Here is a 24,329-nt window from a genome sequence, read left to right on the forward strand (position 1 = left end):
AATTTTAAATATAATTTTAATTTTATAATTTTTTAAATGTATTTCATCCCAGGTAAGCAGAACATAGAGTTCTTGTTACTGGACAAAAATGAATTGCATGTATGAATGATTGCTGAGGGCAAAGGAGATACAATGGAGTGGAAGAAAAGGAACATGTTACTAGGAGTGTTAATCTGTGGTGGGAATAGAGTAAATGGCTTAGCAATAGTACAGCCTGTCTGTAAAGTACATCTAAGCAGCCTCTTCTTCATCAGGTTGTATGAACTCGTCTTAATTTTTGAGGAACTCCTTTTCTTCTGGAAAGCGTTGGCTATTTGAGGTCTGTTGACTGTCACCCTCAAAGAGTCAATATCTAAAGCAGCCTGAGAGACTAAAAATGCTGAAACCATGAGGTACCTAGGATCATTTACTTGGCCAGTGCAGACCCATCCAAATTACACAACACTAAAATCACCTCTTAATTCTCAGTTTAGGCCACCTGTTGCCTTCTATACTTCTAGACTGCCACTATTTGAAAAAGAGGAGATAAAAGTAGGTAAATGTGTCCTGTCAGGCTTGCATCGGTCAGTGAGCAAGCTACAACCTCCACAAGAAACATTGTTGCACTTAAAGTAACCAAAGCATGTAACAACTACAGCAAACTGTAATGAATCTCAGTATAAAGAAAGAAATGGACTTTTTCGATGCCAATCATGAATTACCTATGATTTATATTACCTGGGACAATAAATCTTATGGTTCCATTTATAATTTTATCTGGAAAAAAACCAAACCCTAATGATATCTACAATCACATTCCTTCCATTGAACCTCAGACACCACTCAGCTTTTACCTTTATGTTCACATTCCTCAAAGCAAGAAGATCGCTTTTTTTGCTGCTGAACAAAACTCTCACATGTAATACCATTGATCACATAAATATGTGGAGTGGCAAGAAGAGGAAACACTTCACCTCTTTTTCTCTTATTAGATTAATTGCCATTAACCCCATGCAAAGTTTGACAACAGTGGGACCACTGCTGGGGGTGGGGGGTGGTGGTGGTGATGGTGTGTCTGCTCAAGGTTTACAATGGAATGGCAGTAAAAAAGTATACTAGAAAGCTGATATTCCTATAAAACCCAATTAATTGAATGAGACAGAAGGGAAAATACTACTCAAATGTGTAATTAAGTATTGTATTAACAGCATGTGCTGTTTTGCCAACAGCATCCCAAACTCCCCTGCTTCTACTTAGTCACTTCTTGAGCTGCTTCTGGCCAAAAAGAAAAAAATAAAGAAAAGATTTAGAAGAAATTAAGTTCCTTCTTTCCTAAATGGGACTGACACTTTTCAGTATATATCATTCAGAAGCAGCACATAAGGCAGGAGTGTTACTTATTGGCAAAATGACTTTAAAAGCATTGCTCACTTTTTAAAGTGCTGCCCACACCCAGAGGAAGAGTAATGACAGAGCACTAAGAAAATTAATCCCTAGATGGCACTGCTACTCTGTCATTTTTGCTGTGTAAATACTTTGTCTGGGAAGGAATAGTGTTGGCAGTTTACTGGTACAATTTCTTAATGGATCTGTGGCAAGCATCACAGGAATGAGTTCACTGCCCCTATTGCTTCAGCTATCCAGGTCATGAATCCCATACACCCCTCTCATCTTTTGCCTGGGTTACCTGCATGTTCTTTATTGTCATATTTGTCACAAAACCAGTGCATGTGTGACAATGATTTGCATTTTACAAAAATACTTCAGTATTGCTGGCTGCAAAAGAAAATTGAACTACAGTTTTCACACTTTGCTAATATTTAGAAATAAAAATAGTTTTATAACCTAACTTAAAGATACTCCGAAGAACAAAACCTCCTACAGTCCAGAAAGCAAACCGGATTCTTTCTAAGCATTATTATTTCACTTTGCGTGACTATCTCTCAACTACTTCACTGCATTTCAGCACCACCTACCGACACATACAAAAATAGCAGCAGACCAAATCAATGTCAGAAATTTATGGCTTCACTTTCTGCTTGCCATATGTTTTTCTCTTGTTGAAACATAGAGATAAAACCATTTTTTTTTCCCCCTGGCCAATGTTTTAAAAGTTTAATTTACAAGAAGAGCATATGAAAGGAGCTAATATTATTTCTAGCACAGCAGTTCTCTACTTTTGAAATGATGTCTCACTGGAATCACTTTGCTTCTGGACACAGAACAGTGCAGGAGTCTTGAACAGCAGACACAAACTCCAAAGTTGAAAAATAAAGTAAAAGGGATAAGGGTAGATGAGAAATGGAAGAAGACTATTTCAATCAGGGTTAAGATTAAAAATAACACAAAATCTTATAACTACAGTTTATGTGGATGTTTAAGCCCTTGGTAATTCTAAACAGCATCAGATAAAATACATACTTGTGTATTTTGCTGAATAACAGCACAAGTATCAAAATTCCTAATAGAAAACTAAAGGGGAGCACTGGCCATTATATTAGAGCATATCCTTTAAAACAGGATTGTTTCTTGACATCAAGTACATCAAGTTTTAACCTTGCAGGCTCTACATTTCATTAACACTTGTCAGTAACAGGAAAGGAGAAAAATGTGTAAAATGCACAAAATCCAAAGCACTTCGTCATATAGCACCTTAACATGATGAAGCTGTGAATTACTGTAATACTTTGGATGTATTTATTCTCAAACCTCAGCCAGATAATGATCCAATCACTCATCTGAATTTGTCATCATCTCCTCTCCAATTTTATATTTGAAAACAAAGTGGAAATTAATAAAATATAAATCAAAGTTTTTAGAATTTTACTGTAAGCATCATATACATTACTATCACTTACCTTAATACATGTTTAAACATTATATATGGGGGGAAGGTGTTTGTGTGTAGTTTTTGCTGGGGGTTTTTTGCGTGTTTTTTTTGTGGTTGTTGTGCAGAATTTTTCAGCCTTTCCTGCAGCTATTAATTTTCATCCTCCATAAGCTTTGTTACTCAGGGTAGTTTAAAACTAAAAGGGGCTTCTAAAAAACTCAGCCTGCATGGCATATACAAACTCTATAATTTTTAAACTACAAAACAGCGCTAAATGTAAGTTACATTGACACTGAATGTATAATGCTTGCCTAATATTCTTATGCCTCAGGGTTCACCAAGTCAGAAGCTGTTATATAATATTTAAGAAAAACATTAAGAAAAAACATTTCTAAGACTACTAATTACCAGCAGTAATAGTACATGGCTTAATATCTGCAACCAATTTGCATCATTCAACTAGCTTTTTCTTTATTAGAATGAATCATCAAGTCTCATATTTAAATGGAATAAAAGGTTTTAAACTTGAAAACACAGAATTTTTCAGATGCTACTGCTCACAAAAAAAAATATATATACACTTGCTTTGCTAATATTCTAAAACACACACAGATGGGTTTTCAACAAATTAATATTTCAACAATAATTCATGTATCTCTAAAAGGTGCAGGGTCTTCCCCCCTCTCCCTTGTAAGGTAATATTCAAGTTGTATCCTTTTTTTTAAAAAAAGAAGAGACATCATTTCTTAAGGTTATGAATGTGTCCATAAAAAACTGTGACACAGATGAGATCACTCTTTGAATAAATATTTACAACACTTTTAAGAATTCCCAAAAGGAAAAGGAATTGCAAAGTCAACTACAGTAATATATGGGAGGAGTGCTTCGCATACTGTACTTACGGTGTGTCAGTGCTCTATCAAGCAAACTGAAGCAACTGAAGTTCAAAACAGAAAATAAATCTATGTGATTACAGAGCACATATGTAGGCATTCACTGTATAAAAAGAAAAAAAAAAGAGTTTGATTTTAAGTGCTTATTACTATGCCTTAATGAACATGAAGGTCTAGACATTCTTCTAGTTTACGAATTAATTTCAAGGAATGGAGGATTAGCTAGCAACTATAAGTATTCATCCAAAGTCAATTAAGAAAGGTTTGATTATTTTTTAATCTGAAACTCTCTGAAAAAACTGCATGTTTAGATATATAAACCAGTTTTCTTAGAGTAACAGTACACACATTCTTTTTTCTACAAATTGATCAGAGATAACAAGCTGTATTTATCTGGGCAATTTTCAGATTAATTTCTCATTTTCTGAAGATGAGACAATAACTTTGTTTGCCAGATCAACTCCTTCAACACATTTACAGACTTGAAATTAATTGGGTTTTTTTTCTAGGATTTATTTACTATTCATCAACTTGTCACATGCCATATTGAGTTTACAAGCTGCCATTTTAATTTAGATTCCTTTTATACATGGAAAATTGACTTGGTGTATACATTGACTTACACTTGTATTAATCTTGCCATGTCAGAACCATGAAAAAGCAGAAACACTATCACAGCAAATAATAAATAACCATGTATTTTCTGTGGTTAAAGCCCTTCAAAAAAATACTTGTTTTTGATTTGAGGGGAAAAAAAAAAAAAAAAAAGAAAAAAATCTGAAAGGGGCAGTAAAAAAGAAAAGAATTTTTAAAATGCAGAACTACAGAGGCAAAACTAGAAAAGCATGGTCCCTTCCTCAACTAGCCTCTGAGATTAAGCTTCAGCTAATTATATTAGACATTAAGTCTTAGCATATTCTCTTGCAAACACTGTTTGATATAGAATACTGATCAAATTTAAAAAAATAACACCTTTACCCATCACACACATATTACACTAAGAATGTCAAGGACAAAGGAAGGACAGACAGACAAATGCTTCAGAGACATAGAGATACGTATACATACATGCACACATCCCTGTTCTGTACAAAGCTGGACAGTCAGCTGCATGATTCTGGGACATGTTGGGTCTATTGCCTGAACACAGCAATGCATTTTCCCACAGCCGTATTTTATAAAGCTCTTCTGCTCCTACAGGAAGTCATGTAGACTTGATGGCTTGGAGAGACTGGATACAATGCTTTTCAGTGGGTTTGGGTATTGTAATGTAATAACACCCTTCTTCTCAATGCTAGATTATAACATTAGGCAGGGAGCTACATTTCTTACAACACCTGAAGGTTTCCAATTCCTCCTCAGAGACTGTATTGCACTGTAACTGATAGATTCAGCAAGGATTTTTACTTAGACAATGCTGCATGATCTGATAGTATTAATGCTGTATTTCCCAAGCTGCTCTTCTCTGTATTCTCTTCCCACATCATCTCTGAAAGCATATCCCTATTTGTAATTAGTGTAGGCATAAGGCTGTGCTGACACAGCTGCTTGGTTTTGGTTCTGGGAGACAGTTGATAGCAAATACTTCTCATGCTGCTTCTACCCCTTAACCACACACCCACAGTCTGTAAAATACTGATTTAATGTTAACTTGTTTCATATAAATTCTGCTCACAGAGGACATTCTACACCATGCTATTATATAAATCAGAAGATAACTTTTGTTTGGTTGCTGCTGGAGTTCAAACTGAAGGGGTGTTGTAAGAAAAGAAAGATTTTTCCTTCAGAAGTTCCCACCATGCAGAAGATCTAAGAAAAAAAGAGAATGATTCCCTGTAGTAAGTTAAAAAATGTAACTCCAAAGTTATTATGAAAGGAGGGAGAGCTGTTTATTTTTCATATATTATCCCTAGGAAATAAAAGATCATGCAGGTTTAAATAAATTCTACCAGAGCTCCTCCTAGGGCAACTGAGACATAAATACAAATTATGGTTACTAATTTGATGCCACACGGAATTAGTGAAGCTTTTTAGCCTCGATACTAACATGCTAGTTTTGGTCCAGACCTGGGAACTCTGCAGGCTACAGGACACTCTCTGGGCTTCCCTGGGCTATCATGGACGCATGCTGTCCAGTGTGAACAATATTGTGGTATTAAAAACACCCCATCAAGCACAGCATTCTGTTTGGTTGAATTAAAACAAACAACTGATAATGTACAAAAGGGCCTAGAGACTGATAGTGGAAAATAATGAAGTCATATAAAGTTTTCTGCATTAAAAAATTGCTGAAATTTTGTTCTAGATTCCACAGCATTTTGCAAGATGATTTATAATTCTAAACGTATATGCTGTCACCACGTCTGTACACTCTTTCATTTCAGGAACTAGCATGTAACTCATACGATCCTTTAAAAACCCTATAATACCTCTCCATTTCATCTGCATCTCTGCTCCTCTCTGTATAATACAAAATTTGTTTTTGCCACCAAAGCAGCACATTTTATGGCAATAATACGGTAATCCAAATAGTAATACACAATATAGCAATCAAAGTAAGTGCAAATAATTAGAACCACCTCCATCATGTGGAAAATAATCTACTTGGTACCACTGAGCATTTGGAGTTCATTCTCATTCAAATATGCTCTTCCCAGAGACTAATCTCTTAATCAGGCAAATCACCACTGCTGTGAAATATAGCTAGTGAAAAAGAAGCTAACAAATCTTTTATGTATTTTTACTGATATTTTACTTGAGTGATTTAAAATAGCATGCAAAGTATATGATCATCAAAGAAAAGATCTGTTATGATATAACATGGATTTAAGCTCTACCCTTAAACAATATTTCAAAACCATAGTAAAAACAAACAAACAAATCAAATAGCTTCTTAAAGTTAAAAGTTTGGAAAAGAAAGATACCGACTTGCTCGAGTCCAAGGGAAAAAAAAGGCCATACAAAAGCACTCCTGTGCTGGAGGAACCAACTCCACCATTTGCTAAGCATTTATTTATTAAAATTGATAGGAAAAAGCTAGTACTTTGGGGAATCCATCCCTAGGATGAAAATTTTCCCAACATATTTTTTTCACTATATAAGAAAACAAAACATGGGCTTGAGTGTAGTGTCTAACCCACTACCTATATTACATGTTTATTAAAATTCCTCTGCATCATTTCTCTTTCTCCACATATAGATAACTATAGAAGCAAACCCAAAGTTTCAATGTATCCCTATGAGACAACTAATTTAACGTGGAATAACACTATGCTGTTTTGATGTAACTGAATGTTTTGCTTGCTGAATTCAGCGACAACATGCCCTTCATTTTATTTTCTCCCACCATAACCACATTACTCCCATGAGCTCTATGTGTTGTGAGGAGTTTTCTGCTGGCTACAGAGGACTGACAAACACAGCTTCCTCCACATGGTATTCTCATTGTCCTGAGCCAAATAAAAATGAGAATGGATTGAAATCAAAATGGGTCAATCATCAACTTAAGTAAATCAAGTTTTGCTTCTGTTCCCTAATTATAACAAAACTGTTCAAGTTCTGTTAAGATCGAGTAAAATTTCTTTCAGAAAACTTTTTAGAAGTACCTATTTTTATCCTAATCTTTACCATAAAGGGTTGGCAAAGAAAGAATATGAGAGGGGTGAAAAGAAACAGGAAAGAAAGAAAAAATATAAAAATATTAAAGAAAACATATGACTATAAGACAGCTAAAACTTGGGCATTTTATTATACAACTGTTATTACTGTTAAAACCACTGTTTAAATTCAATCCATATTTTTCAAGTGAGTGGTGAACACCAGGCTAATATTTTATGCAGATGCTTGTTAGATATTTAAAACTGGTCTCTCACTACTAGTAATATTTTATCCTTCTATCCTATCCAAATGATCCTGGACAGTATACTAAATATTATCTATGAATATTGTTATGATATCCATCAAACTTTAAAATCCTTTTCCATTAAATGAACCCCGAAGGACTTAGATTCTAAATGCTACATTTAGAATATTTCTGTAGTTCCAGGTAAATGTCAAGAAGTTGGACAAAAATTAAGAAAACTATTCTGCTTTCCAATACATGTCTGCCTGGGGAATGGACTGGGTGGGGAATTTAAGAAGATTTTAAATTTTTTTTCATTTAATACTGGTGATTCACAGGAAATAATATATGTTTGAGTATTCTGCCCTCTCATTTCCTTTCTAGATTCCACAAGGTACAATGAGTCTATATATTAAATTTCCATAGACTGTTTCACAATTTTTAAAAAGTTCTTCTTGTTTAACTCTATAGGGGAAACATTTTCCTGATTATATTTAAACAGTCAAACCTACTTACATACAATGAAATAAGGAAACAGTTTCACTAATGCTGAGGATCATTAAAACTGAAGATGGCCACAGCATAATTCAGTAAGGAAAGTCAAGACTTTCATTTTTATCTAAGATTTAATTTTACATAAATCCTTTTACAATAGTTACTCAACTTTTACAAAAAAGTTTCTCAAAAAGCAAACCATGAACTCTGCTTTTTATATTTTAGATCGTTTTTCCTCAAGGAAGAAGTACGAGTCACTGAAGGTTTATGTTGATTTAGGGAATTCTCTGCCCCATCCAGCTATAATACCTACAATTCAGTAAGGAGCCTCAAGTTTTCCAAAGTGAGTAATTTATCAAAATGATTTAAAAAAATATTTTAATGAGTGTGATTTGCAGCACATGATTGCTCTTGCAGCTGTTAAGGCTCTGCATATTTTTGGAGAATTTAAGTATGCTTAAAGTTGCATTACTTCTCACTTCAGGACATTTTATTTCTGAACAAAAATGTTTACAAGTACCACAACAAAAGCATAGCTGAAAAAAAACTCATAAGGCATCATGAGTTGGATTTCAATAAAATATGTAAAAACGGCATGCAAAAGGCTGACCTGAGCTAGTTCCCTAATTCAATATTTTCTAAATTTTTCTTCTGCATCAGTTCTGAACAAAGTTCAAAGGAACTAGCCTTTGCAGGATCAAATAACAGCTATTTGCACTTTTGCAATCATATTTAGAGCAATACCAAGACAGAAGTCGACTGTACCATCTCCTAGTTTAGGATAAACACATTTCAAACAATTCTGTTTACTTTATGTGTGACAGCAATCTTCAGGACAGTAACATTTTTGAGTTTCCAATTTTTTATTTGTTGCAACTCAATTAGAACCACTAACTGCTTCTTAATATTCAATAAGTTAGCATGCCTCTAACTCTTGTTTTTCTGCTATATTTTAGTGTCTCAAAAATCTGGTATGAGAGACTATACCCACTACACTTCAGTGATTAAGTTTCTGCGTAAAATACTTCATGCTGCTTGCATCTTTACAAATCAGTGCATTTTCTATACTGACATTTTCTAAATGGGTATTATCTTTTTCTCTAGTTTTGTGTAACTTATTTTAAATATCATGCAGTATATAGAGTGATTTTTCCCTCCTTTTTTCTCTGAAATTAATAGAATATCTTGCTATCCTCAGAAATGGATTATGAAATAAGATTTTCTGTATTTCAGCAATCATCTCCACTCAAATAATTGACTTATGATGACACAAGCTCAAACAGAAAGGCTCAGCTGTTCAGCACAGTGTATCTATTTAGGCTATTTATTAGGCTTATTTAGGCTTATTTTATTTAGGTTTATCTTTTCCACTTATTGAGAAGGACAGAAAAATATCACAATTGAAATTGGGTATTCTGCTTTTCTTTTAGCATGTATAAATCAGTAAAATACAACTCAGTTGTAGAGGCTTTTTCAATTTTTCTATAATTTTCAGGTGCTATTAAAAAAGTATTGGAAAAGTACTAGATTAAAATTTTTCCAATTTGCAGTTCCAGACTCTAATATTTTTTTGCTTATTGCATTTGCGCAGAAGCAATTTCATATTGTCTGTAGTTAAACCTCTTTGAAACTTGTGCTTAGTCAGTAACTGTAGAAAATTAGTTTTGAAGTAAGTTGCACCTAACTGTAATGGTACAAACTTGTGGCTGGTTATAGACTTAGAGAAATCAGTGTCCTTTATATCAGCAACTGAGCTCACTTAAGTCCTGTGTAGATGAGTGCTCGACAGTTTGAATTCAAGCAGTACAACCATAGATAGAGGATAAATACAATTTAAGTATGCATGTATCTGTGTGGATATCTAAGTAAGTGGACACAATATACTTTTCTATGATAGTTTTCTCTTTTAAACAGGTATTCACACTGTTTCATAAAACACAAGTTCAAAGAAGCACTAACAAACACACCTCCTTCGTATGTTGGGAGGTACCAGGTATAAAGGGAAATTAGGTCATATAATTTATTTCCTCTCTCTCCCATTATTTATTGTGTTTTTGAAAAACAATAAGAAAATTACAGAAACAGAGTTCCTTGCCAATTATGTGGCAGACACTATACTACAGCCTTGTCATTCAGTTGTGCCTGTGTGTTAAAACGTTGAACAGCAAGTTATGACTTGAAAAATTACCCAATTCCCATACTTTCCCACACTTATTGCAGTGCAATTTGACAACCTATTCTAACATTTGCATCAATCCTTCACTTGGATTAGCCACCAAAACAGAGCATTCCAGCTTCATATATTTCCAGTTGTATTTTCTCTTAACTCTTGCATGAAGCAATTCAAGTTCTTGATTTTGACAAGAGCTAAAAAAGCTACTCAAATCTTGGAAGAGACAGTCTCAGATATTACTTCTTCTTCTTGAACATGTCCAGCATAAAACCATTGCACCAAATCCTTAACAAATACAATGTGGATTAGCCCTTCTTCAGGGAAAAATAGGTGTTTGGGTTTAGCGCATACTCTGGCTGACCACATGCCATGATAAAGTGGAAAAGCATGTACACAAACTACTCAGCAGTAGGATTTACAGGTACTTTTAGTTACAAGAAGTTTTCAGTCCCATCGCTGTCCCAGCAGCATGCCAACAGAACACGTTCAAACTATGATTTTCTTTCCCAAGGCTTAGAGCAACAAAATGGCAAGACACACAACCTGGCACAAGTCCCAGCACTGTGCTAACTTTTAAGTACCTACTAAATCACAGCAACCACAGTTGCAAACAAAGTGTCATCAAATTCTTTAAATGTGCGAAATCAGCAGTCTTCCTCAGCTATGTTCTCAGAAATGACTAAACTATTCCTCTCTTAACACAAACAAATAAGATAAAAATCAATCTGCGCCTGACCACCAAGCACAGCAAGTTTTCAGTCCAACCACCTATACTTAAATAAGCTTTTAGACCTAGGATGTTATCCAAGAAGAGTTAAGAAGTTTTACTTACAGATGTGACTACTTTAATGTTAATAAAGATAAATGTTTAATCTTAACTATCTTATCAGACATCAAGTATCTCAACTATATTAAAGTTCAAAGAAAGTACACAAACTTTAATCAACCTTTTAAAGTGACGTTCTTTGATATTGGCAGCAACTTATATATGTTAATACTTAAAAATAAGTTCTATTACATTTTATCAAGTGATATGTCAGAGGACTTATCTATGTGAACTTCTTTTAAATTTAAAAGTTTAAGAGAAAAGCTGAAAATAAAATTATATCAAAAGATAATCTTACTCAAGTAAGGAGAAATATCATGCCATGCTTCGTGTGTTTTTTTAAAAAGTAGGCTTTTAATCACGGCACAGTGATTCTGAATAGGATTATAGTACAGGATACAGTAAATGTAGCTATATTACATAATGACCAAAGAGGTCAAATTTTTACACACAAAACTGAGTATATTCAGCATTAATAAAAATCATAAGTGAACTAAATTATCTCCACAGTTCATTACTAAATGATACCTTATGAGGAGATTTTTGCCTCCTTCTAACTGAAAAAGTTATTTTCTTTTTAAGAAAAACTCATTGTATAATTTATATTACATATTTCTTTAATTCTGTTGAAAATACTCTAGTCACTATGACAAAAAGGAATTTTCTATGTAATTAAAGAAAGATTATCCAACTAGGTCTTAAAAAAAAGAACCTGAAAAATATATTCAACGAATCTTGAAAACAGATTTTAGAAAGCAAAATAAGTTATTTTTTTCTCTATGTGAACTACTGCTGTGCATACTGAAACAAGCTATAAGTTTCAAAAATATAAGGAAAAAATAAATTTTCTTATTAAAACATGTTAAATTAAGATTGGTTGTTTATATGCTACATTTATATATTCCTGAAAAATTACTCTGCCAAGATACATTCCTTGAACCCCGAACTGTGCTTTGGGCTTGATATAGAGGAATGAAATTATGTTCTGTGCTTTCCCTGCTGGGGGCAATATGACTCCACTTGTTTTCAGTGAATGACCAGAAATTACACAGAAGTGGAAAAACTCAAAGCATTTTAAAATACTAGACTGAGTTCCTGAAGTAGAATGGGGGCGTTGGGACCAAAAATATCTTAGTGAAGCTTATCAGTAACTGTAAATGTAAAGAGTCACTTGAAGTGGCTGGAGAAGGCTGGGTAGAAACTTTCATAGTTTTTTGTTGTTATTTGTATCACAGAACAGCAGGAATAAAAAGAAAAAAGTCACCACGCTAATCAGTAAAACAGTCAAGGATTGTGTGTATCAGCTATGATAAAGCAACATCACAATCTCACAAAATAATAATAACAACGTATGTCCTCCAAATCCTTTGCAAAACTGATGTTTTTGTGAACTTTTTGTGAAATTATATTGATAAAAAGATTAAAGTGAGATAGGAGTAGGTAAATAGTAACAAATATGAGCAGACAGGTCAGATCAAAAATAGGAATTAGAAAACTTCCAAAACAGATTAGCAATCACCATACTTATAGTTCATTAGTAGTTTTTGCTAAATATTTTGTTGTCAAATTTCAGTTTGTGTATTCAATTACACTAAAATAAGTGTTTTTTACTTAGTAAAGAAGTTACAATTTATAATGCTACATATTGAAAGACATAACAAAATAGATTTCACTAGATGCAGTTTAGATAGACTTTTTAATTCAACCCTCTTATTTTCTAGTTTATCATGAACTATGTTTAGGTGTATACATGTAACTCCTAGAAGGTTCTGATACCATTTCATTTACTGTCCATTATCCACTTCAAAACTGGCAAATTTGGGTTTTACTTTTTTTTTTTTTTTTTTTCCTCCTGACTGCAGGTGCTTATAAACTTTGCCAAACTTTAATCTTTCATCTTGAAGTTTTGTATGCTACTATCAGTCTTTGGAAATTTCTGAACAAAATAAAGAACACTCCAGCCTATTTTCAGAATTATTTAGCTGTGGGGAGGAGAGCAATGGCTTATTATTTAAACAGTGTGATTAAGCAATCTTTTAAAAAGAACTGTGGGGTGTCTACTTGCTTTGCAATTAGACAGATTTGCCTGAACTACACACAAAACTGAAAGAAACAAAATAAAATCTGTCTTCCTTTGAAGTCCCTGAAAAAAAACCTCCAGTTCCACATACAGAGGTGTAAAGGTTGATCATTTCTCCAAACACTTTATCAGTACTAAGCTTTCTGTTACTCAGTGTTTATACTCTGCGTAAAACTGTTTTTAGTTTTCCCATGTTCCAAATATTTGCTGAATTGAGAGGGAGAATGACCACCAATATACGCATGGTATGGAGCTGAACTCATTCTTAAGCCTACTTACTTTTAATCTTACATCTTAATAAAAAAATGTAAGAAAAAGATGTCCTTTCACCAAACACAACAGACTATCCTTTTGTTGTTTCTGCAGGGCTGATGGAATACTGTGTGATATTTTTGCATTGCGACATCATATTTCATTTGTACGAGGGACACACAAACCTTGAAGCATTCGGATTGTAGCCTTAAAGACAATATTGACCACATCCATAGAGATACTTTACCACAATACTTGGTAAGTTAAATCATTGCTCATTAGTAAGCTAGTTCTTTAAGGGACAATTAATAGAACTATAGTCCTCTGCCTATACAAAGCAACAGCAAGAAGATACTTTCTGTCCTTTCTAAATACAGACTTAAAGTTCTATTTGACTCTTTGGAGGGGTTGCTTTTGATTAACTCTAGATAACTTGCATAGTATCTGCTCCATGAAGTTCTGAATAAATTTTTGGTAAGTGATACCACTCAAAAATTTTAAGGTAAATCTATTATACTCCTTTTGATGAGAAAAGCAAGAATATGGCTTTACTGACAACAGTCCAACAATACTGGAAGAGTAGCACCTCATTTACATTCTCTCATCTCTTTCTTTGGGGCAGACAAGTTTGCCTTGTGATAGCTCCACTGGAACCTGAAAGCTAGTAAATATGTAAAAAATACACAATTTGATATTACCAGAAGAAGGTGGTCTTGTCCCTCTTCCCTCCTCCTCCCACTCCCGTTCTGCTATTGCTTTCTTTCTTATTATACCTAACCTTGTTCCATTCCTTGTGCCTTTTCTAGCACTAACTGGATCTCTTTCATGAGCTGATTTCAGTCAGTAGAATAGCTCAAAAAATCCCCAAACCACAGGCAGTTGTATGCAGTACTAGTGACTTTTTGCTGATTTTTCTGAAGGTAACCCAAAGGGGAAATGGCAAGAGTACAGTCTCAAATGAAGATGGCACAGAGAAGGAAGAGAGATGAATTATTCTCCATTTTTGGGGGCATAGTTGCTAAAATATACATTTTTAAGAGCATTTTCCAACTCAACACAGGAAGATAAAACCTCTCAATCAGTTATTTCAGCTCAGATGTGAGATGACAGATTAAGGACCAATGATAGCGTATAGAGAACCTGGGCATCTTCTCTCCTCCTCCATGGACCAACAGTTGTAGTTATCATTGTTGCTTAAGGCTCTGAAGAGAAGCATCTTCTCTATAACATTATCATCTTGGGGTACCCTGTTATATATATCATTCCCTTCAACTTCCTAACAGAGAGACAACAACATAAAAACAGGTGCATCCATGAAGATTTATAGAAATGAAGTAACTGTCAGCTGAGACCTTGAAAATTTCCGTCTTTGGAATACTCTGACAAGTTATAAACATTAAATAATAAGGTCCACTGGAGAGTTAAATTAACTGCTAACGTAACTCAGTCATTTATTTCTATGTAACCACACCCTTGTTGTCTCCTTCCCTACCTCCCCAAAAAATACCCAGACTCTTAGATGCTTACTGTTAAAATAACATTGAGACTTATTACATGTTTCTGTTTTAATGAAATAAAGATTATGCATAGTTTTGCCTTTTTTTTTTTTTCTTTTTTGGTGTCTCCTTGACAAAAGATTGCAGGGATTTCTGTATTAAAAAAAAAAAAAAAAAAAGATTAACTGTTTGAGAGCTTATTAAAAAACTGAAAGGAAAGAGTTTATTCAAAGGGCCCTTGGAAGGTGAGAAGAATCCTTGCAGCTGTCTTGCATATTATGTAACTTTATATAAAAGAAAGTTTCAAAGTGACCAAATAGCTCTAAGGAAGAAAAATGGCTGGACTTAATTAAATGAGTTGCAAGGAAAAAAAACCTCTAAGTGCAGATAGCAGTGTATAAAACTGTGAGATAGAAAGATGACTTGGGCCTCAGGGCATGGTATGGTAAAAAAATGATCTAAAACTCTCTTCACCACTGAAAGACAGAGGTCTTGTTCTGCCCCCTTTCTCACCTACCCTTGCTCCTATCTTTACAGTTCAGTCTGTTCCCTGGTATTTGGGTAATTAAAATCTCAAAGTCTTTTTCCTCCTGAGCATAACAAATGGAGGGGAAAAAAAAAAATCATTTAGTTCTCCACTGTGGAGGTATCCACATGGTCTGGATAACAGCAGCTGATATAGCAGGGATGCTAGTGTAAAAAGAGAGCGTGTGAAAGGAACATCCATTAGTGCCTATGTCCTGGTTTAGCCAGGATAGGGTTAAGTTTCCCCAGCAGTGGGGGGGAAGCTCTAGCCGGGTTATTCATATATCATGCTGACGTCACACCCTGGCGCGAGCGCGGGAAGAATCGGTGATCGCGTGGGTTGGCGCAGCCGATTCTCTCTTTGCTATATCGGTATATATTTTGCTCTGTTCATTGTTATCACTGTTATTGTTTGTTGTGTTGCTGTTGCTCTGTTGTATTAAACCTGTCCTTATGTCAGTCTCGGGGCTTTGTATTTCACTCCCTTTGTGGGGGAGGGGCAGTGGCCGCGTGGTCTCAGACCCTGGCAGGGGCTAAACCATCACAGCCTATGAGTGCATTTGGCCCGAAATTATAATGCCAGAGAAGACTACAACCCTTGGTCAGATTAAACATTAATCAGGAGACTACAAAGAGGTTTTAAAGAGTCATCTCCAAAAAGTGTAAAGGAAAAATAAATATTTGTAATAGTAGGGACAAAGAAGAAAATAATTGAGTAGAAGACAAATCCCTGTCAAAGCCAGAAATTACCGACCTTGCCACCTCCACCGAGGTGTGGCTTCCCCACTAGGCATTGGGACAGCCTCCAGCAGCTGGAGTGACAACCCATGGTAAAAATATGGGGACACTTCCACACCAGTCTGTGCATGTGAATGCTTGGGTGTTTTCTCACCAGCATGAAGATTGTAGGGGCAACACAGGCACACCAAAAGCACTCATGTCTAACATGAGGCATGCGTAAATAGGGAAAAGCTCAACCCCAGAAGAGGAGGTGTGTTTGCGACCCACACACCCATGTGAGGGGAAGCAGATGCATGCCACCTGGGGGGTTGTTGTTGGTGGTGAGTTGCACTTTTGGGGGATTATGAAATGCTTCAATCCCAATTTGATGGAAACCACAAGAACTGAAAAGTTTTGGGTTTTGGGGGGAGGGTTAGTGGTGGGAGGACACTGGGGTTGGTTTTGGTTTGGTTTTTTTCCCCCTTGCAACACTCCACCTGACGGAGACAGACAAGTCCAGACACGTAAATGCCTTTAGCACCTAAAGCTTGGATTTAGGTTGCAGTTCCACTGCAGCCTAACCATGATCCAGTAGCTGTCAACGTCCCATTCTCTCCATGGATGCACTCCAGTTTAGAGATGGTGCCAGTTTCCAGTGACCCAGTGAACCATTTCCTGTACAATTTCAGTGGCAGACATTAAACCAATACCTCCTGGAGTGTCCAGGTACTTTGAATGGCCTGAATATGCAGACAAAACTACCTGAGGTGAACCAGACCCCTGTTCATTTGAATCTATACAGTCTTGCAGGACTTGGATGACAGGTCTGCTAAGCTGGATAATTTTAACAGAAACTGAACCCTCTAACCTTCCTTCAGCATTCAGCTATCAGTTTGTTTTAAAACCACTCCCAATAAACTGATGTTATGCTCTTTTAATAGTTATCAGCTATGACAATCAATTTTCACACAGCACTTCTGGTGCAGTTCCCTACTACTGCTGAGATTTGAGTCCCTTTCTCTAACCCTAACCATGCTTGAGGCTAATTTTAGGAAAGGTAGTCACTGTTGATCAAAATTCTCCCAAAGTTGTGCCGCAGTGAAGGAAAACCAATATTTGCTAGGTAAGGAAGAAAAGAAAAAAGTTTACCTGTGATGCATTCCCTTGCACAAGGACTTCATGAATTTTGCATTAAGCAGCCAATGAAAGAGCAACCAAACTCCAAACTAGTAGAACAGATTTGTGCCAGCTGATTCAACTATTCACGAATCCCATATAACGATCTGTGTTCCTGGCCAACGCTGTCATCTGCTTCCCCTTCTGACCAATCCTGCTCTACAGCCAGCCTAAAGCCACAAAGGAGTGTATGCTAAAGAAAAGAAGTAATTGGTCTGTTCCCCAGATTTCTACCAGTGGTTACTGACAACAGTAGAGCAAGATACTGCAAAACATTTCAAAGACATATATATATGTTTAAATCCAGATTCCTCAGGAAAAATGACTTTTCTCCATAACTACAAGTACTTTAAGAGATAATATTCAGAAACACTAATTTTAATTAAGAAGGTAGCCTACCCAGGAGGCCTGTGCAATTGAGGGAGAGAAAATGCCTCCTCTCTCTATACTTGGCATGACACCAGATGAATGCATTCACAACTGATGCTGAAGAAACCTTGTCCACACTACATGCATTTCAGGAGGGTTTACCCCAGGCCGGTGGAGCCCGGTGCTGTGCGTGAATGCCAAGCAGAGACTGAAGTGCATTTCCTCTGCCCCTGGAAGTCACCTTCTGGCTCAGTTTCATTTATGAGGAACCCAGCTGTGGTCTCCAAGACTGCTCTGGGATACAAACTGAGATGCCTTAAGTGAGGAGATTCACAAGCACACACCTCACCTGAATGGAAGTGCTGATGGAAACACACCCACAGACATAGCCTTAGATCCCCATATTTAGAAGTCTCAGTTTATGTCTCCATAGCTATTATCAGAGTCTCTAAATGATGAACAAGTTATTTGTATTTTCTTATGATAAAAAGTAGCATAGCTGATCAAGGTAAACAATGCTATGATACACAGAAACCAAGAAAAATTGTATTAGGAAAATTTGTGTTACATAAAAAAAATACTACTATAACACAACATATAAAACAATCTCATAGAAAAAAAAACCAAACAAAACAAACCCAAACAAAACCAAAACCAAACCCTAAACCAAGAACCAAGCCACCCCAAATCACACAAAAAACAAATAGCAAAATTTTCCCAGAAAGCAAAACTAAAAGACATAAATCAAACTTATGAAAAAAATCTTCTTGTAATATTCAGATCAACCGTTGTGGAGAAGGTGTGAAAAAAAGAAATATAAACCAGTCAGCTTGGTAATGAAGTTATTAGAACTGTTATAGTCTCTGTTTTTTACCAACTCCTTTACATAACATTCAGGTTTTTGTATTTTGCTATATCATGACTGCCTCCTAAGTACATTGATCTTGAAATGAGGACTATTGTCTTACTTAAAAGGAACTTATATACAAATCTTTTGTTCTCTCCACTAAAACAAGATTTCAACTCATAGATATAGTTACAAAGTATAGATTATTTTGAATGTTGCATTTGAATTACAAAATATCTGAAGTGAATATAAGTGTAAAAATAAGTATGAATTAGTGAAATCTTTCTCACAGTATGTCTCCTTATCCACTAACAACCACTGAAACAGCATCATTGGTATTTAAAAATCTACTAGTTATCTAAATACATAGTTGTTTCATTGTTTGTGCTAATAAAGTCTCAAGTTAAAAGGAAAATTTTTAGGACAGCTATGTATAAATATTATAATTAAAATCTAGCAAAACATGATGTAAACTCATTCTTGAATTACTAAGTTATTTTGCTTGAACCAATCCCTTAGCCAGATCTTACTAAGCATAAATTTCTAGCTGCCTTCAAGCATGACATATTAGAAGTACTGTACCCATATAATAGACTAGAACTGAGTATTCTAGAAGTGCTGTTATCCATATTTATCATGCAAATTACCCTGCCTGTCCTTTGCTCCATGAAGATAAGTAGCAGTTGAGAAACAGAACTGAACTAAAAAATCAGTGCAAAATAAAATTTTAAAAAGTGCCTTTCAAGTTGGTTTGTCCAATTTCTCCAACAGTTGGAAACTTTGTATAGCTGGGATTTAGAAAAAAAATATATATCATTAGTAGCGATGTATACATCTAGAAAGGACCAACCCTTCGGAAATAGCACTTTAAAAATTAATTGACTCACCTAAGCTCTTCATTTTACAACTCCAAAAATTATTTTTTTCTTTTTTCCCCAAAATACCCGAGTTGGTCTACAGACTTTTACACAACAAACTGTATTTCATGCAAGAAATTCTGGTGAGAGTCAGAAATAGCCGCAACATGAGATACCTATTAGTGGGCTAGAGATCCAGTCTATTAAAGAGTTTCGTATCTTGTCTCTAAAACACAACTACACTATAACTTGTTGAATCCAATAGTGGAAGATAAATATATATAAAAATATATTTTAATCTTATAAAAAAGGAACGAGCTGTATCTGAGCTGGAAAATATGGGCCTTATTTTATATTACTTTAGAGCTGGGATTTTTGACCTGTGGAAGTGAGGCTTCTGCAATCATTTTATCTGAATTTCTCCACAACTGTTTTGAACCTTTTGCCCATTTTTAATAAATACTGAATATTTATTAAACTGAATTTCCCACATCACCAGCTGAACAGTCGGTCCCTATTGAGGAACAGTTTGAGAGTTACCTCTAGTCCTTAGGTTGCTGGTTAATATACGCAGGGTCCCAAAGAAACTTAAGATTACATTTTCCTTCATCCATCTGGTTATAAAGGGGTAAGGGAATTAGCTAAACACACTGTCAGGAGTTTAAAAAGTACAGGGGTAGAACCCTGAGGGTACTGTGAAAGAGAGAAGTCTAAGCAGTTTGAGAGATGTGGAAAGGATCTGGGCTTATTGCAGCATGTGTTTCTGCATGTAACCCAAAGGGAAAGAGTAGTCTTAATAAAGAAGTATTTTAATCATGCCAAAATGGATTTTGAAGGTAAGATTGGTCCGTGAAGTCACTAGAGAAGCAAAACACATTAAAGATAATTCTAAATATTCCTAGTTCTGCTTCCAAGAATTCTTGTCCCAAACCTGACTGAAATTACTATTTCCCCCCCCCCCCAAATTGCTCTAAAGAACAGACTCAGAACTGGACAATAATCACATCAACTCTTATACCTTAGTATTTGCAATGTCTCTGTTCTGAGACACTCCTGCACTACCTGTAGTCTACTGTAGATGGCAAAGACAATACTTTAATTGCCTTTAAAAATTTGTTTTAAAAAAGCTTATATAAAGAATAACTTGGTAGCTTCCTCTTAGATAACTTACCTAAAAACATTACTTAATGATTCCTTAATAGTCTGCAGTAAATAATCACTTCATTTTTGGTAACATGAAAAATAATTTTAGAGAACTTCTTCATACTGAGAATTCATCAGATAGTTTAAAGGGTTGTTAATAAGCAGTTAAGCTATCTTTGGTATTCAAATCCTGAAATAATACACATTGCTCAGTGCTTTAGAGGGTACATTACCTCTACTACATTCTCACTCTAGAAATTATGCCAAAAATTCCTATGTCAAAATTGCTAGAGTGGGTGGGTGAAAGGACATTCCCCCTATCTTTCCAGTGTATGAGTCTTGCTTTGGGAAAAAGAAAAAAATAAAGAAAGAAAGAAAGAAAAAAAAGAAAGGATAGAATTACTGGTATTTGCTCCTGCAAAAAAAAAAAAAAAAAAACCCCACACCACCACACCAAAAAACACCACAAAACTTAAAAGCTTTATAATCAAAACAATATTTAGGAATTTCCTTGAAATTTGATTTCCATTCATGGTTTTAAGGGCATTGCATGCAAACACTGATTTAGTTCCACAAGTGCAGAAAGCTCTCAAACGCATTATTTTCAAATTTAAAGTTAAAAATTACATTTTCTTCAAATGATCTTAAGCATCTAAGGAATGACTCTCAGCATGGCTACTCAGAAACCAAAATGATAGAAAGATAAACTTGAACAAAATAGTGTATTTCCTACACATCATATAAACATATATCCAGTTATGCTGCACAAGAAAATAATTTTCAAATTTCGAAAAAGTCCCAAGCTTTTCAGTTACAGAAGAACTGATAGGGCACATAGGCACCTCCTGGGCAGTCTAAGGCAGTATTCTTCAGGAAATGTCAAAGTGCATATCTCCTTACATTCTTAGGTGACCAAGGGTCTACAGGATCTTGAGTTCTATCAGTGAAAAGTTATTTAAGAATATTAGTGTTGTATATGCTTAGGAGCTCCAGATTCTTGCTTCAGCTGCGTTTTCAGGATTTATCAAGTACATGGTGCAAGCACAGCAACTGCAAACACATTTTTTCATTTGAATTATTGGATGAAGTACATATGCTGAAAGCAAGGACTGAAAACAGTCTCCTTCCCCATAAAGGAGTGTCTTCACAATTGGATGACAAAAATCATGCTCCTTCTAGGACTATGAATATTTTTATCTTTTTGAAAAACAGGCTGGCTTCTGAACAGCAGATGCTTAGACTATCCCTTACCAGCAAAGGGCAGACCTAGTGGTTAAAGCAGTTATCTAGTGTAAGGATTTGAACTCTGTGAGATCTGGGAAACATTTGTAGGGGTCAAATACAGAGCAGGTTTTCAAAGTAATAGCTACTACACAAAGCCTCGCTTCATTAAGAAGTCCCAAGTCCATCATTCGAAGTTCTTTGACTTCCTTTTCAAAAGGAAGAGTGGGACAGTTTTTCCACAATATCTTGTCTTCCAGATACTGTAAACCAACCTTCAACACCACAGTTTATTGTTCTCTCAGCTGCTACAGCTATACACGAGTTTCTTTTGTTATCCAGTTTACAATGTGCTCAAATTAAAAAGCTAACCAACTCACAAAAAACCCAAAACACTGTATTTTGAACCAGAATACTGGTCGATCTTAAAACATGGCTGTGTACACAAGGTGTGGTTCTATATCAGTCTAAGTCAGTGTAGCTGATTGATGCTGCAGTTCTGTCCTACTGTCCTTCCCTCCCTTCCTCTGTTGCATTAAGACTTGTAGGCTCCTAAGGACATGCTATTTCAGCACAGCTATTACATATAGAATTATTAAAATAAATAAATAATATATAATCCTTCTTAGCAATATTTTTTTTAAGGTACCTACCAACTCAGTGCCCTAAAGCAGCTAAGGCTAAGCGCAGGGGTAGAAAAGCATTTATAGATGATACACACAATTGCCATTCATCTCTGGTAAGAAGACTGAAGGCAGACATCAGTCATGTAGGCTGCCATGGAACAGTAGTTACAAAGGAACTACAGATCCATTGGTGATATAGCAGGACAGGTATATAAGATTGAGCGTGAACAGGATGAAATGTTTGGGAGGAGGATCTTTCAAACCAACTTCACCAAAAAAAAAAAAAAAGAAGTAACTCTATGGTCAAAGACTGAAAACTGATAGTGAAGGAAAGACTATTTGAAGTTCTTAACTTCTGAGATGGCAGTAAAATAATGGCAAAATAAATAGAAAATTTCTTATACATGTTTTTAGAATCGAAGCCAAACTCTCTAAAAGCCATTGAAAGAGAACAGAGAATATACTTATTCAGTAGCATTACTTTAATCCATTTTTGTGGTAAATACTTCTGAGGACAAGATCACCTGTTGGGCATAACTACTGCTGGGGCTGAGCATGGAAAAGGTTAGCATTAGTAGGAGAGGTAGAAGATCAGAAGGGATTTGGAGATTAAAGGATTTTAGGAATTTGGGCTACCTAGGTTTGGTTCAGATCATGTCTCTCATTTCAACACAGGTCTTTTCATGAAGCAATAGTGAGTGGGCAGGTAAATGAGAATTTAAGTTTGCATTACATAGAAAACTGATTTCCCCCACCCCCCACTTTTTCCGAGCTACTTTCCAGTTATTGTGCTGCATTTTTAAGTTGATATTCAACTACCTTCCAGCTTGAAGGAAGGTTTGACTCAGTAAGAATGTGAATCTTTGAGATATTACTTCATATGAAAGGTGACAAGGGGTAAAAAAAAAATGTTGTAGAAGGTGCTGTACAACTCCTGCTGTCTGTAAAGTAGGGATTAGATTAAAACAATCTTCAAAGTTTTCCTGCAAAACATTTTCCGGTTGAATGGAATGAATGTGCATTGTGAACTCCTGTTTATGAAGAAAGCAAACTTTAGAAAGTGCTAAAATGACTTCTGCAAACAAAGTTACTGAAAACTGGTAAGGGAGAAAAGAATTCAGAGAAGTAGAAAATTCAACGTTTCATTTTATTTTGTGGTTATAGACTTTAGGACAAGCTAAATATTCAAACTCTTCTCTAAAAACAAGCTTTCTGTCTTTTATATGGGTTGCACTGACAGCTGGGGTAAAAAGTTGTTTTAATTAAAACTCTACTCTAGGGAAGATCTTGTAGAACTAGCATCTGTAGCTGGCCTGATGAATCTCCAGTAAACACACAGACGGGGTGTTTTAGTACAAGCGTCAGTGTCGTAGAGGATTACAAAAAGCAATTTGGTTGGCATTTCTGAATATTCTGAATATAAAGCAGTACTATTTCTAACAATGTTACATCTGAAATGCAACTGTTTCAGGAAAAATAAATACAACTGAACTAAAAGCTGCCCTACCTGTATACTTATTAAAAACATTTTGAATTGTATGGATATAGTTTATTAATCTCTACTTCCTAACACATTTTACACTAATCCGATTCATACTGACATCAGGTTTAATACACAAAATAATAGAAAAACAATTCTGAAGACATTTTTCTGAGGGTAAACTAGTACTTTGGAAACACTAGAACTTTTTCTTAGCTTGAAGTAGTCCTATATAAGAGCTGGCATTTAGTGTAAAAACCCTCCAGTATAAATGATCACGAGACAGTTGCATTTAAAAAACCTCAAATAAATAAAAAGACAAGCATATATATTTAAATATATACCTAAATGGCATATTTGGAAAAAAATTTGGGAAAAATCAGGTTGAGAGTCACTTATAGATTCTACTACTAGTATCAGATATTTGTATGCTATAACTACTACTATGAAATTTGTAGCATATGAAGGTATTTACCCCCCCTTTTCTACTCAGTCTTGAG

Source organism: Strix uralensis, chromosome 4, assembly GCF_047716275.1.
Source record: "Strix uralensis isolate ZFMK-TIS-50842 chromosome 4, bStrUra1, whole genome shotgun sequence".
Lineage (NCBI taxonomy): Eukaryota > Metazoa > Chordata > Aves > Strigiformes > Strigidae > Strix > Strix uralensis.